The 14,299-nt window shown below is 32.8% G+C and overlaps 1 long non-coding RNA gene across 1 annotated transcript; it reads right to left on the bottom strand.

Annotated features, from left to right (window-relative positions):
* Window positions 1-10,699: 10,699 nt before the first annotated feature.
* Window positions 10,700-11,790, bottom strand: LOC128217098 (uncharacterized). The gene is made up of 3 exons (XR_008258182.1): window positions 11,702-11,790; window positions 11,277-11,366; window positions 10,700-10,924 (listed from the first exon to the last, which is right to left on the bottom strand). It is a non-coding gene; the product is annotated as an uncharacterized LOC128217098 (long non-coding RNA).
* Window positions 11,791-14,299: the final 2,509 nt, after the last annotated feature.

Genomic DNA, 14,299 nt, shown 5'->3' with positions numbered 1-14,299 from the left:
AAAGTGCAAGTTATTCTTGAAATTTAATCATGCAAAATGATGAACTCTTATGTAACGGTACCGATACAGTTACTTCAATGTACGAGAAAGCACACGCGTTGAACAAGTGTACGTAGTTCGAGAAGAGTTGTGTTTACCTCTGCTCAATGATAGGTGGGAACTGAATTGCATTTTACCATTTATTTACGATATGACAAATAAAATCAATCTTACTTTTGTATGTATTTTGCATATTTGTTGAAAGTGTATACTTTAAGCTTAAATGGGTTACATGTTGATGAAATAATGGGCTGATTTTTCATAATCATGTTAAAGTTAACAACGTGACTAACGATATCATTGTTAACTTTAAACGTTGCTGTTTGATGATGAAATGAAACAAGTAAAGCTGAAACATTTGTCTTGAATCTGTCACGAACAATGCATATCACAAGCGTCATTAAACTTCCAGAGCAGTAAATATTTTAAAGTTAACATTGATGACGTTTTCGGCGTTGTTAACTTTAACAAAGTGCTGTATAATCGGCCCATTATAACTCTGGCCGAGTTGTGTTGTCTTATAACATGGACTGGAGTTTCGATATAATACAATTATAAATATCATCGTGTTTACCATGTAGAGCACATCAAACGAACACAAAAGTGTACGATATATTGAAGCTCAGAGAAATGTTTTAGAGGATGTTTTGCTAATATAATCAGAATGCATGAAAACTACAAACAATATGTTCCTATGATCTTGAATAATGGCATGCTGGTACAGGCTGACAGTGATACAAAAAAATACAACTACAATAAAAAGTTAGTTGTGGTGTAATAGAAAAAAATATGATTCCAAAACCTAAATCTGAAAAAAATCTATACCTCATTAAATGTAGCACACCATCCAAGGAAAATAAACTCAAGATAAACAATATGAGAAAAAAGAACATGACTCGTCTCCCCTTAAATATGTGTATAGATTTAAAATAACCCCGAGCATATATTTCTCAAACGAGTCATCACTTCCGAGTGTAAATGCAGCCCTCCATTAAAAGAAGTATACAAATACTTCTCTCTTTTTTCCTTTGAAACAAACTGAACTATACGACTTTATAAATAAAATCCTTCGCCATGATCTTTTCCAAATACGAGTTAATTAAAAGATTAGTTATCTTTGGTTTAAACAATATATATTATGATATGGCATTTACAATTTATTCATTTCAGCAAATTTTGAGCATAGTCAAAATTAACAAAGTCAAAATACGTTATGCATTGAAAGAAAACATGTTAATTATGCACAAAATAATAGTGTAAACAAAATTGAGAAAAAAAGCCTTGAAGATTATGCTATGTCTCGCGAGCTTCTGAAATAACTACCTTAGACACTTTATCATCCACTGACGAAATAATTATTTAAATGTTTGAGAAGATGCACTGATCATGGACTAAACACTATTTCCTCTAGCCACATTATTCGTCCCCATATGAAATAGAATGAAACTCAACTGTATCAAACTAATATCATCTATTTGATGCGCCAGCCTAATGATGTTCGTCCCCGGAAATAAACGCAGACTGGCTCACTCGATCGGGAAGATGAGTTTGATTATTTACACCCCCACAATTAGACCCCTGCGAACCTCTGAAATGCAAATATACAATTCATTTACAACGAAAGTAAAAACATGACATAATAAACATAAAAAACTACGAATTCTCTAACAATTCATAAAATGTAAGGTAAACCCGAAACATTCTTCTATAAAAAAACTTATACTACTACCGTGATGCCAAAACCTTTGTTAAAACACACTCCCAAAATTGACTTACTATAAATTCCTTATATTATGAATACTATTACTTAATTACTTAATTACTGAAAATCAAAACAAACAAAGTCCACTGAAATATTTTCGGCTTAATACCATTCCTCAAGTAGGTGAAAACATCTCACTGTAAAACACCTTTTAAGTGGAGACAACGGCTCAAGAGAATCGGTGACACCTCTAATTTTTTCACAAATTTTCAGGACAACCTCACCTTTTAGCAAAAAATTCCCAATTCTTATTTTATCATCGGTTCAGTAATGAAAATATTATTTTTATGAATCTGAGCGCCTCTCCCTTATGAGTTGATTTACATATACAGTTTAAGTGCGACGAAAAGTATGTGATGCCATCCCTCGTCTAAAAAATATTATTAAAAAAAATAAACTGATCTAAACCATTCGACGTAATTTTATATTTGAAATATTTAAAATACTGTTGATAATGTATAGGCTTCCTAGATCTAAACAAACACAAGGGCTTTTTCTGAACTCTCTTATTTTTTATTTATTTTTTGTTCAATTCTACTTAGAAATACCTGATTCGGACATAAACATCGATCTGGCAAAGAAATTAAAGGGATGACCAACACCCTCTCACCCACTTGATTTGTTTTCGACCATCCAATATGTTCTTATAAACCATATTCTGTAACCACTACCTCCTTTGTCAACAGACATTTTAGATGTAGTAAATCTGCTTAGAAGTTGGTACCAAATATGATTTTCTAGTTTACAGCAAAGATGCAAATAACACCGCAATCAAAACCATTAACATCTTGTATATTAATAATTTTGTATGTTTTCATGAGAAATCACTAACTAAATTCCCGTTTTCTCAAGACAACCCTTTAAAAGATATTTTTATAAATAGTTTTTAACATTATTCTTACATGGCTTAACAAAAGTAAATAAGGTCTGCCTAACGAATATAATTTTTAATAGTGTCCACTGATTTTCTACTGAACAAGTATTGGTACCACTGTAATGTATCTGCAGACACAGGCATAAACATAAAACCAACGTATGTACAACATTACATGCAATACTTTATTTGAATCCATAAGTAAACAATCCTTTAGGGTCAGCATTCCCAATACCCAAGTATGCCAAATCTCCTCCAGAATTATATGAGGAAAGGCAGAATCAAAATGTTTTTAATTCCAAAACCCACCAAAACCAACTAAACAATTATGAGCACTAAAATCCAGACCACGACTTGACATGATCAAAACACTATTATAAAATGGTAAAAATTTGTTCCTCCAATGCAAATTCTTCCTCACTTGTAATGGAATAGTAAAATATTCAGTTCTAACATTTTCACTACTATATAATTCTCACAGTCAATTCATAATACTAGTAAATAAGGTTTTACTTTGTTTAACACACGCACCAACTAAATTTAAGTTCCCTAACAAGGCTTAAACCTTTCTCCACTTTTGCAAGCATCTTTTTATCAACAACCTTTTTAAATCTATCAGAGGTAGTGCGAAATATCAAGACAAATATAATTTTATCAGTTTCGACAATTAAATAAAACACCTAAGAATATCATAATTTATGATGGCGGTAAACCTTTCTTTTGCGACTCCTCAATACCACACTTCTGTTACAAACTTCTTAAAAAAAACACTTTCCGATATAATCGATCTTTCCAATAGCTCTTATATGACTGTGTCAGACCTGGACAAACCCAGTGTATTTTAGACAAAACGTGTACATGTAGCATTAAAGAATTATACCGTGTAAGCTTACAGGAACCTACATACAAAAACTAAACATAAATTGCTGTTACACCAGTTTTCTCCCGTAGGTACTGATTTAACATTCATACACCAACTGATCCATCATCAATGTATTTATCATTCCTAAGAAAATGCTTGCGATACCAGACGTTAATTTTGGGGTATATTTATTTACAGTTAAGCGAAGGTTGTGAACACTGAGCATGTTGGGCATTACCCCTGTATTGTTTTAAAAGGTTGCAGCATGCCCCCTGTCACTATTTTGTCTTGCCTCAGTCTTAAATAGCCGCCCATAAATATTTGCCTCTGAAACTCTACATAGACACAAAGAGATCGATTGCGGAGTAGAACATAAAAAGTGAGTTTGGCAAAATATTTCGAAATGTAACAACTTCCCAGCTCAGGCAATGCATCTTCTGATACACAGCATTACACAATTTGACACAATTTATACATAAAGCATAACCACGAGGCATTGAAACCAGACGTTTGATAGTTTATTTATGCCAACTGAACAGAACATGCTCCTGGAAAACAGTAGAAAGTGAACACTATTGAATAATTTTAGAACACGTATAACACATAAGTACAATTAGGCAAAGTAAAAACCCATTGAAGGTCGAAAGGTCCAATATCAAACAGTGACAGATTACAACTTAACGCGCAAACCTTATTGTGATAAAGTAAGAAAAATCACGGTATCACCAAAATATACACAGTGTACAATACGGACTTTCTGAATTACAATTTGATGGCTAAAATAAAAATAAAAATAAAACACAATATAGGTTTTTTTTAAGTTTGCAAAATGCATTATTTTCTTGTAGTGATAATTAAGCATACATAGTTTTCAAATAAGATTTAAAAAAACACATATCTGTTGGACTTTCTGTAAAGCAAACGTTCAGGTTTTAACAGTAAATATACAAAAATGTGTTAAAGCGTTTCCGTTATGAAGATAAATGGATCGTATTCAAAATAGAAAGCAGTTTAAGCTTATTTTACAAAAAGCAATTTATGCAATGTAAATACATGTGAGATTGAATGTGTTCATTCTTTGTAGTGTTCAATCAAAGTCCTGAAAACACTGATGAACTAGGTGCTACCGCCATTAAACTGTAGGAAAAATATTGAACAGCCTACGCAGTTTTCCTTTGGTATTGTCAAGGCTGCACCTGATTAGATTATAGCAGTTCTTCAGCTTTTTATTGTCGGATAAATTACGTTATAAATGTTCATAAATGAGAATTTACCAGTAATAACGGATTTCCCCACAAGAAAATGGCAACTTTTTTTTCTAATATATCAGTGGTGCAAGACGAACGATCACCAGACGCAATGTCTGAGGTCATGTTGTCTTGAGATACTAAACAACTCTGCATTAACCAACAATCTCTGGGTTGATGAACTGATTGGTATACAAATCGATTTGACCGGACGGATACATCAATCTGTCGATTTATTTTTATGATAAACAAAACAGATACGCAGTCTATGATGCGATGAAAGCTCGTGGTTATGTACAAATGCAAATGGTTTAACTAGCAACTTTGTTTGATGTTGTGGCACTTGTTTGTTTTTGCACATATAACAAAAATACATTACACTGAATAACAGTATGCGTGCTTATAAATAGTATGTCTACATAATTGTCGTTTTAGATAAGCAAAATATGATTTAATATGCCAGCAGCTGCAGTAAGGAAATACTTAGGAAATAGTCAATAAAGATGTATTTCCCTGTCTTAATTGAATTGGCGTTTAAATACAGCCGCTTCACTGCATGTGGGTCCGACATAGAGACCGGCTGTGTTCTTAAAAATAAAGAACTAAATAAAGAACTACATGTTGATTCGCAGTTAACAGCAGCTGCTTGCCATTTCTTGTATATTATTTTTTAACCATCCCGATAGTCTTTTTATTTCTTTTTCATAACCCCCCCCTCCCTCCCCCGATAGTCTAGCGGTCGAGCATGCGCTTCGATTGTGGATACATGTAAATGCAGGTGTTTCATCCCCCAACGAGTTATTTAGCGAACGAAAAAAAATGATATCATAAGATTACTTCCTTAGCACAAAGAACAAAATGTTAGTTATGGGAATGTTCAGTGTTGGTTCAAAACTTGGGTAATGTGTACGCTATGTACAGTACTTCACACCAGTATCCCAACCGGGCCTTCTATCTAACATTCACAGTGTTTAAATTCTTCTGATATCTAGATGTAACTGAAAATTGCGACCACTTCTGATGAAATAAAGCTAAAACGGCATGGACATGGACCGGAACTACATATTTAACCCATGTCACTATACGCATGTATGATTGTGCCATGGCATGTTTATCAATAATGCAACAAAAGATGCGGAGAGACATTTAATTATACATCCAATCTAGGGCAAATTGGATAGAAATTGGAGAAAAGGCTACTACCTATTTTTGCAATTTAGAAAAAGCACTATTGCTGATAAGCATATACCATTTATTGAAAAAGAACATGGTTCTTATATTTTGGAACAAGAGGAAACTTTGAAAGAAGCCTATAATTTTAATAATCTATATAAGGAAAATTTACCATGTGACTTTGATATGCAAACTGAACTTAATAATTGCAACTATAATGTACTTAACAATCAGCAGTCACACTCTTTAGAGGGACTTTTAACATATGATGAGATTTCAGATACTGTCAAACAAATCAAATTGATAAAAGTCCTAGATATGATGGTTTTACATTATTATTTTTTAAATGTTTTGGAAAGATATTGGAAAGTTTATTTTAAGAGCGATTAATCATGCTTTTTTGTCGAATTCATTTTCTAGAAATATCAAATTGGGAACAATTGTATGTATACCGAAAGACGGTAAGCCTATACAGTTTTTGAAGAAGTGGAGACCTATTACTCTTTTAAATGTTATTTACAAGATAGCTTCAGGAAGCATAGTCAACAGAATGAAAATGTTTTAGATACCTAAGTTTCAAAAGATCAAACAGGATTTATTAAAGGTCGAAATATAAGTGAAAACACAAGATTGTTCTATGATATTATGAAAACATGCGATAATAAGAAAATTCCTAGCCTAGTGGTGTTGATTGATTTTGAAAAGGCGTTTCACTCCATATCTTTTAATTTTATTGAAAAGACTTCGTCACTGTTCAATTTTGGTGATATGTTTTAAAAATGGATAAGAATTTTTATGTATAATACTGAAGTTGCGATCCAATTAAATGGACACCTGTCTGAGTTTTTTAAGTTAGGAAGAGGATGTAGACAAGGGGACCCTATTGCTCCATATGTGTTTATTTTATGTTCAGAAATTCCGGCAATTATGATAAGAAACAATGAAACTGTAAAAGGTATTGTTATTGATTGTGAGCAATATAAGATCTCACAATTTGCTGATGATACTCTCTTCTGTTGGATAGTACCGAGGAAACAGTGAGAACGGTGGTAGATTTGTTGTATCATTTTTCACAATTATCAGGGCTTAAAATTAATTATGATAAGACCAAATAAGTTTGGATAGGACCACTAAAATACTCATCACGATCCATAAAAACAAAATTTAAACTATCATGGGGCGATACTATATTCAAATTACTTGGGTTACATTTTGATGTGGATTTAAATCAAATGGCTAAGATAAATTTTGATGATAAATTCTTAAAAGTTAAAACAGCATTATGTATTGGAAAAAAGGAAACTCACACCAAATGGCAAGCTTACGGAAGTTAAGTCAATTTTACTTCCATTATTTACACACCTTTTCATTAGTTTACCAAATCCAACAAATGATTTTCTTAAAGAGTTGAATGATTTATTCCTTGAGTTTGTGTGGAATGGAAAAGCAAAAATTTAGAGCACCATTTTTTTTAAAAAAAATAGTGGTATTAGTATGATTGATATTACAATTATATGTATAGCTTAAAGATAAAATGGATTAAACATTATATATTGAATGGAAATAGTAAATGTTTCAAATTAATGTCTGTATTATTTGATGTAAAAAAATGTTGAATTGTGAAAGAAAATTTGTGAAATTATTTGTCAAAAGATGTCAAACACATTCTAGAAAGATGTTATTAATGCATATATGTTATACATAGAGAAGTTTTGTATAGACAATGTTAATCAATTTATGCATATGCCATTATTTTATAACCGCAAGTTCGGTAATGGAAATTATGTATTTATTCATACCCTATACAATAAGGGGTTACGAAAATAATCTGATTATCAGAAATAAGTTCAACTATGCTGTTGTATTCACATGCAATGGCATCGAATTCAACTGGGTACACTCACTGCCTTAAAATTCCGTCACGATGTCGAAATTAGTATTATTATCATTTATATTATTATTATTATTATTATTATTATTATTATTATTATTATTATTATTATTTTGTTATACTATATTATTATTATTTTTATACTATATTATCACTATTATTATTATTATTATTATTATTATTATTATTATTATTATTATTATAGAAATTGTTCACGTGATTAAACCCAAGCCGAGAAAACGTAACTTTTACCGGATGAAATGGTAAAATAAGGACTTAGAGAGTGTAAGAATTCAGCCCAACATGGCCTGTGATTCCCAATAAAACATAGGAGGTGTCCTACTGCAACAAAGTCCTGACATTTCCCGCATCCCATGTGTGATGTTTACCGACTGATACGTGCGAAATCAGGGCTTACCCTGGGACAAGATTAAATAACTGACTGAAAGTAGAACTTAATTGTCTAAAAAGAGCTAGGATGGTTGTTTAAATGTCATTGCTTTCACCATAATGATCGGAGGAACACATACGTTGTCAGTAATTTGCAAAATTTTCTATATAAGACGTTCAAAACCTTGAACGGTACTTGATATATTGTTAGAATACAACAAAAGTGCATTATCACATCTGGAACTGGCAAGCCTACTGACATGATTGACACTTTAACATAGAAAAACACTTGCGCAAATTCGTGGCATTAATTGACGAGAACCAACTAGCGCTCGTACTGTGAATACATTGCTCGTACATTGGTGTCGAGTAGTCATTAATATAAGTGCTACTTAAATGATTTAAGGAAACATGAGCCAATAAAATGATACAGCATGGTATCTTCAGCAATAATTTTATAACACAAACCATACAGTGTGCATACTCATGGTCACGCTATTCATCGTCAATGAAACAGAAACTTTTTTATGTAGTCCAAACATTCATCATCTGGACCGGATCGTTTTTCATTTTTGTATTGTTTCAAATACTTTACAATGCGTCACATCACCTACAGCTAAACCTATCAGACTCATTAATATTTATATTTATAAAAAAACAAACAGAAACAAGTACAGTAGTCAAAATTTTAAACATAAACTCGTTGAATGGCATAAACGCCTAAATTTTTAATACACAAAAAAAACAATCACAGAAACATGGAACAACAGAACAAAACTTCAGAGACAACACACTACATTTTTTTTTATATAATACATATAAAAAACTGGGGGTGTTTATCACAATAGCATTGTTTGGTACCTCCTTGGAACGGTCAGTAAAATGTTGATTTACTAGGGTTTTAAACTGGTTTGTCTGCAGAACCTCAGCCTTACTTCAACAATCCCGAATAAAGTAAAAACTTAAACGGTAAATCGTATCAAAGTATACATTAACTTGAGGAAACTTAATAATAAAACAAATAATAATAAACTAATAGGTAAACCCCAAGTACTAGTATGATTAGAGATCTCGACTCGATCTGCAGACAAAAGAATACAGTTCAGAGTACCTAATGCAAAACCTTTTCAAAGATATGATGCAGTTATTGTTTGAAACTATAAAACTCCAACACAGTCTGCCTTACACGCTGAAACATTTCGAGCAAGCCAAAAAAAACGGTTTTAAAGAAAACACAAACCTGCATTTTTTAATTAAATCAAAGGACTGAAAGATTAGTTATGTACCTTAAAGGACGCCATATTCAACTTTATATTTTTATAAGGGACTCATCCTTAAAAAAACCAAAAGGTAAGTACTCTTGCCATTATATCCATGGCTTAAATAAGATCCCAGCAATTTGTTGGGTCTATCTGCCCAACTAGCTGCTGGAAACAATTAATTTTACGAATTTTCTTTTAACCATAAACATCGGGAGGAATTTTAAGAAAATGGATATGGAATATTTTGGCGAGATGGGTATCGCATTTATTACTGAATACGTCTCAGAGCGTTAATAGGTACATCATTCTCTGATGTAAAGACAATTATAGCTGGAGTCTCACAATGCTAAGTTCAATGCTCCTTTCTCTTTCATACTGACGTATATGTATATGTTGCATGTGTATTGTCTTTTGTGCGAACACTTTTGTCGTTAAATGTATTTGCGTTCGTACATTGTGTTATTAAGGATGATCAGAGTGGACGAGCATCTCATCTGAAGTTATAGGTTCGAGCCCCATTAGTATTCATAATTGGTATGCCAAATCAAAACGACGATTGTCGAAAGCACATATGTACTAGCGGCAACTGGTAAACATGTTATGCGTACACTAAAACAAATTCAGAAGACAGATCTCATTTAAAGGCACAAGGCCCAATGTCGAAAAAAAATCTAAAATAGAGATATACAAGCTCACAAGACAACAAAATATATTATCAAAAAGCAACACATCGCAATTAGTAATTTTTTGGGGAACCACTCAGACAAGAGTAGTGAAAACTTAGTAAGCACTCCAAGATTAACCTGATATTGAGCTCTTTACATAACTCTTTCCGCGACATTTATCAGGTAGTACACATATAAACATTATAGAATAAAATTTGGTTCTCAGATTAACTCAACTCCCAGCAAACAATTGACGTTGGAAAGACGTTGTAACAACGTCAGAAACTGACGTTGGATAAACGTTGTATATTGGTTGAAAATGAAAGTTTTTTAGACGTCGAAATCACGACGTTGAAACAACGTCAGAGTTATGACGTTGAAACAAGTCGGAGTTACGACGTTGAAACAATGTCGTGATAACGACCAAAATCCATAGCATAAATATGCATACCACACAGGTTACAGGTAATTAGGAATTACCGCAGCATTCACCTACATTAATTAACAAACAACTCAGAGGATGTACAAGTTTTATTTTCACAACAAATCTGTACAGACACTAAAAGTATTGAATGATAAAGGCACATTAAATTATTAAAATGACACATTGTTAATTTATAAGTTTAGAGATGTATGTTAATTAACTTGTGTAAATAGTTCGTCGTCCTCCACCTCCTTGTCTGTCTGGAGCGTACTTCAGACAGGATCCAATTGCCCCATCAACCTCATGTTCAGTAGCAGTAAACACAGTGACACTTGCTGAAATACATAACAATCTTGTCAAAAAATATTTATATTGACTTGAAACTGCTGAGAAAAAAGTTTTGATATCAAATTCCACACAACAAAATTTCCCCAGTTTTGGTACAATATTTGCTGTATTTTTTCATTATCTTTTAATTGTTTTACTTATTTCAGTTACTGGAATCTGTGATCAAAGCTATCGCGTATGAAATCAATTCCAGTGAATCATTGCTTTGTTTTCCTTGAGCGGGCACTAGTGGTATTTTTATAAGAAGTGAATGCACAAGATTATACCTGGTACTCACTTTAATAATAACATAATTAAATGATTACTGTCAAGAAGCAGATTTGACTTCGCAAGTATTACCTTGAACACCTTGAAAAACTGCTTTTGGAAAGTCATTTTCTCCTTTTCCCCTTCACGGTAAAGCTAGGCATTACATCATCCGTCATAAACCTGTCAAAAAGGGGTACATAATAATATGAAATTGATAACAATATATATAATTTTGCTGGATGACATTGAATTTAACAAAAACAATTGTAAATAAGATGGGCCTTTCGGACCCTGATCAAAGATGAAAATTACACAAAAACTACTAGTATTTACAGACATTATTCAAGAGAACAATTAACATTGTTTTCTCATACAAAAAAGTACAAATCGGCGCGATGTCAATTGAGGGCGAATTGGGTTGAATTACATGTATGCTAACATTTCATTGAAGCAACCTTGTAAAACACCAGAAAATTATTGCTATAAACCGTTCGTCATGCATTGTATCAACTTACCTTGTTGTATTATTTAAAAAATGATCCGTCGAGTCTCTAGAGGAGTATTTGACTCTTTCTCTCTCTTCAATATTCGTACACCTCACGAGCAATATGGCGGATCGAAATGGGTTCAAAATTGCGCGCGTCTATTTTAAGATAAGGAATTAAACATGCATTTTTTCGGAATTATCTAAATGACATGATTAGAAGCTATCGATATAATTATTTGTGCTAATTTTTGTTTAACAAGATGAATTTTAACAACAACAAAAAAAAAGAAAGAAAAAAGTCTATAAACATGCGACACCATGCGGAAATTCCAATTACAGAAACCAAGGGCACAGACAAGGGAAGCAACTTGAATAATAACATGATCGAATTTTAATATTTATTTGCAGCAGTATCACGATTTTCGAGCAACTTCTTGTTACATCATGTGTATATCATGTATTAACTTAAAAAATACAACTTATTACAAACAATAACCAAATCACAACGTCGGTTCGATGTCTAATTGCGACGTCGGACTGACATCGTGATTTTGACGTTGATACAACGTTGTATTTAAGTCGCCGACGTCGCGACCTAAATCCAACCTATATTCGACGTTGATCCAACGTCATGTGTTTGCTGGGCTTGTTCCTAGCAATGTAACAGTTGTTGTTTTTTCCACTGAGAATCTACACATACGATCTGCTTCGTTGTATGTGGTCATACTGAATAACATTTGTGTGATCAAACAAACTCCAAGTGCGTTTCTATTATAGCAAATGTTAAAGGGCTAAGTGGACCTTTAAGTGTCCACTTAATAAAACCAATGTCATGTTGTTTTAGAAGTATGTGGGAAAATTATGAAATCATGCAACGGTGTTGTTGGCTTCCTTTACGGACAATTAACTTTACTCAAGTTATTCTTTCAGCTAAAATGCTTTGCAGATCAATCAGATGGTCTCAAAGCGTTCCGAGAATAAGCAGCATATTGTTCACAAAGATACATGTAATTTCATTATCCATGGCATTGATTTTAAAATTGGTTAAACATGAAACACAATTGATTACATATTGACGCCATTTTTGTCACTAATCTGTATGTTAACAAACGCGATGTCTTACGATTTTGCGTACACGTGTTCTTTGTGGCGAATCCTCTCCCTGAAAACATTCTTTGCAGTATGCAGTTTATATATGTGTTACACTTTAAGGTACAATGCATTACATATTGAGATTAAATGTATTTTCTTTAATAGGCATGAAATTACAATAGTTTGGGTAGGATGCAAACACGTTACGTATTTTCCTAGATTCCCATTAAATGTAATATGGTAATCTTTGCATTTGAGGCCATGTATTAATGATAGTCATATAAACAGTGACATCTTGAATGGTATCGTCATTGAGTATTAGTGAAATGTAATAGTGAATTTAAGGAATGTTCAATCTACAGTTTTTTAAGGGTAAAGCATGGCCGTTGTTCGTACTATAATACGGTTTCTAAATACGCCTTATGGTTTTAACACTTAAAGTTCTCAGCAACATTCAAAAGATTTATTTCATTTAATGCAGACACTATGTTTGATATTCAAGTCGTCAAAAATTCAACATTAATCACCATTTTCATGAATGTAAACCATGGTTAATATGTGTGCTCATGATAATCTCAACTTCGTCTACATATTTCTGTGACAACACACGTCATTCAACCTACTATCGTGTAATTGAGGTTGAACTTCGTGTTGACCTGATAAAGGCCTATCAAATCAAGTTGGCATTGTTTCACACACAATCTGCAATCGCAATATAAACTAAACCAACACTTTTAGGCCACCTGATCAGATTGTTATTATTACTAGAAGTGCACATGTAGCGTATGAATATGAGCAACTACAGAAACCATATAAACGCTTTCCTTGCCCGCATTAGGTATTGTTTTTTAATACCATTCCGCTTACACTGTATTTTTTATAAGACTCCCTTGTTTTAAGCCGGCTTTTAAATGTGATGTCATTGACATGCAGAAATCAAAACATATTTGCTAGCAAGATGAATCGTTATATATGATATTGGGGTTATTACGTTAAATAATTTATGTCTAATTTAATCTGTGTATTTGTGATGTTTATATTTATCATGCAGTGTGAACAGTACACATAATGAAAATGTTGAAGATGCTTTATTGAAAAGGAGAGTGAATAGTTTTGTTAACGATGAATGATCGAGAATGATCGTTTTGGTCATGTTGACGTCATTTTCTGGAAATATCTGATATATTATCTATGTGCTTACTGCAATGTCTTCCGATACGACAAAACATATGTCGTCCGACCTCTCACTGTGGTTCATGTCATTTAACACGTCATGAAACGTTTTCACGTTTTGAAAACTAAATATCAGGATGTATTTAATCCAAGTTCGTGATATCTTTCTCGCTCGCCGGATAAATTTCCCACATCTCGACACCATGTATTCCCTAATTAGTTTTAAGTGTCTGTGAAGAGCCCTGCTAGCAGTCCGGCTGGTCGATAAATCATGCTCAAAAATACGTACTCATCATTATTTAGGCTAGTTTTAACAATTATAGTACCATAATCAAAATCATATTTTGCAGGTGTAAGGTGG

Source organism: Mya arenaria, chromosome 14 (assembly GCF_026914265.1).
Source record: "Mya arenaria isolate MELC-2E11 chromosome 14, ASM2691426v1".
NCBI classification, from domain to species: Eukaryota; Metazoa; Mollusca; class Bivalvia; order Myida; family Myidae; genus Mya; species Mya arenaria.
This window is presented reverse-complemented; position numbering and strand designations above follow the sequence as displayed.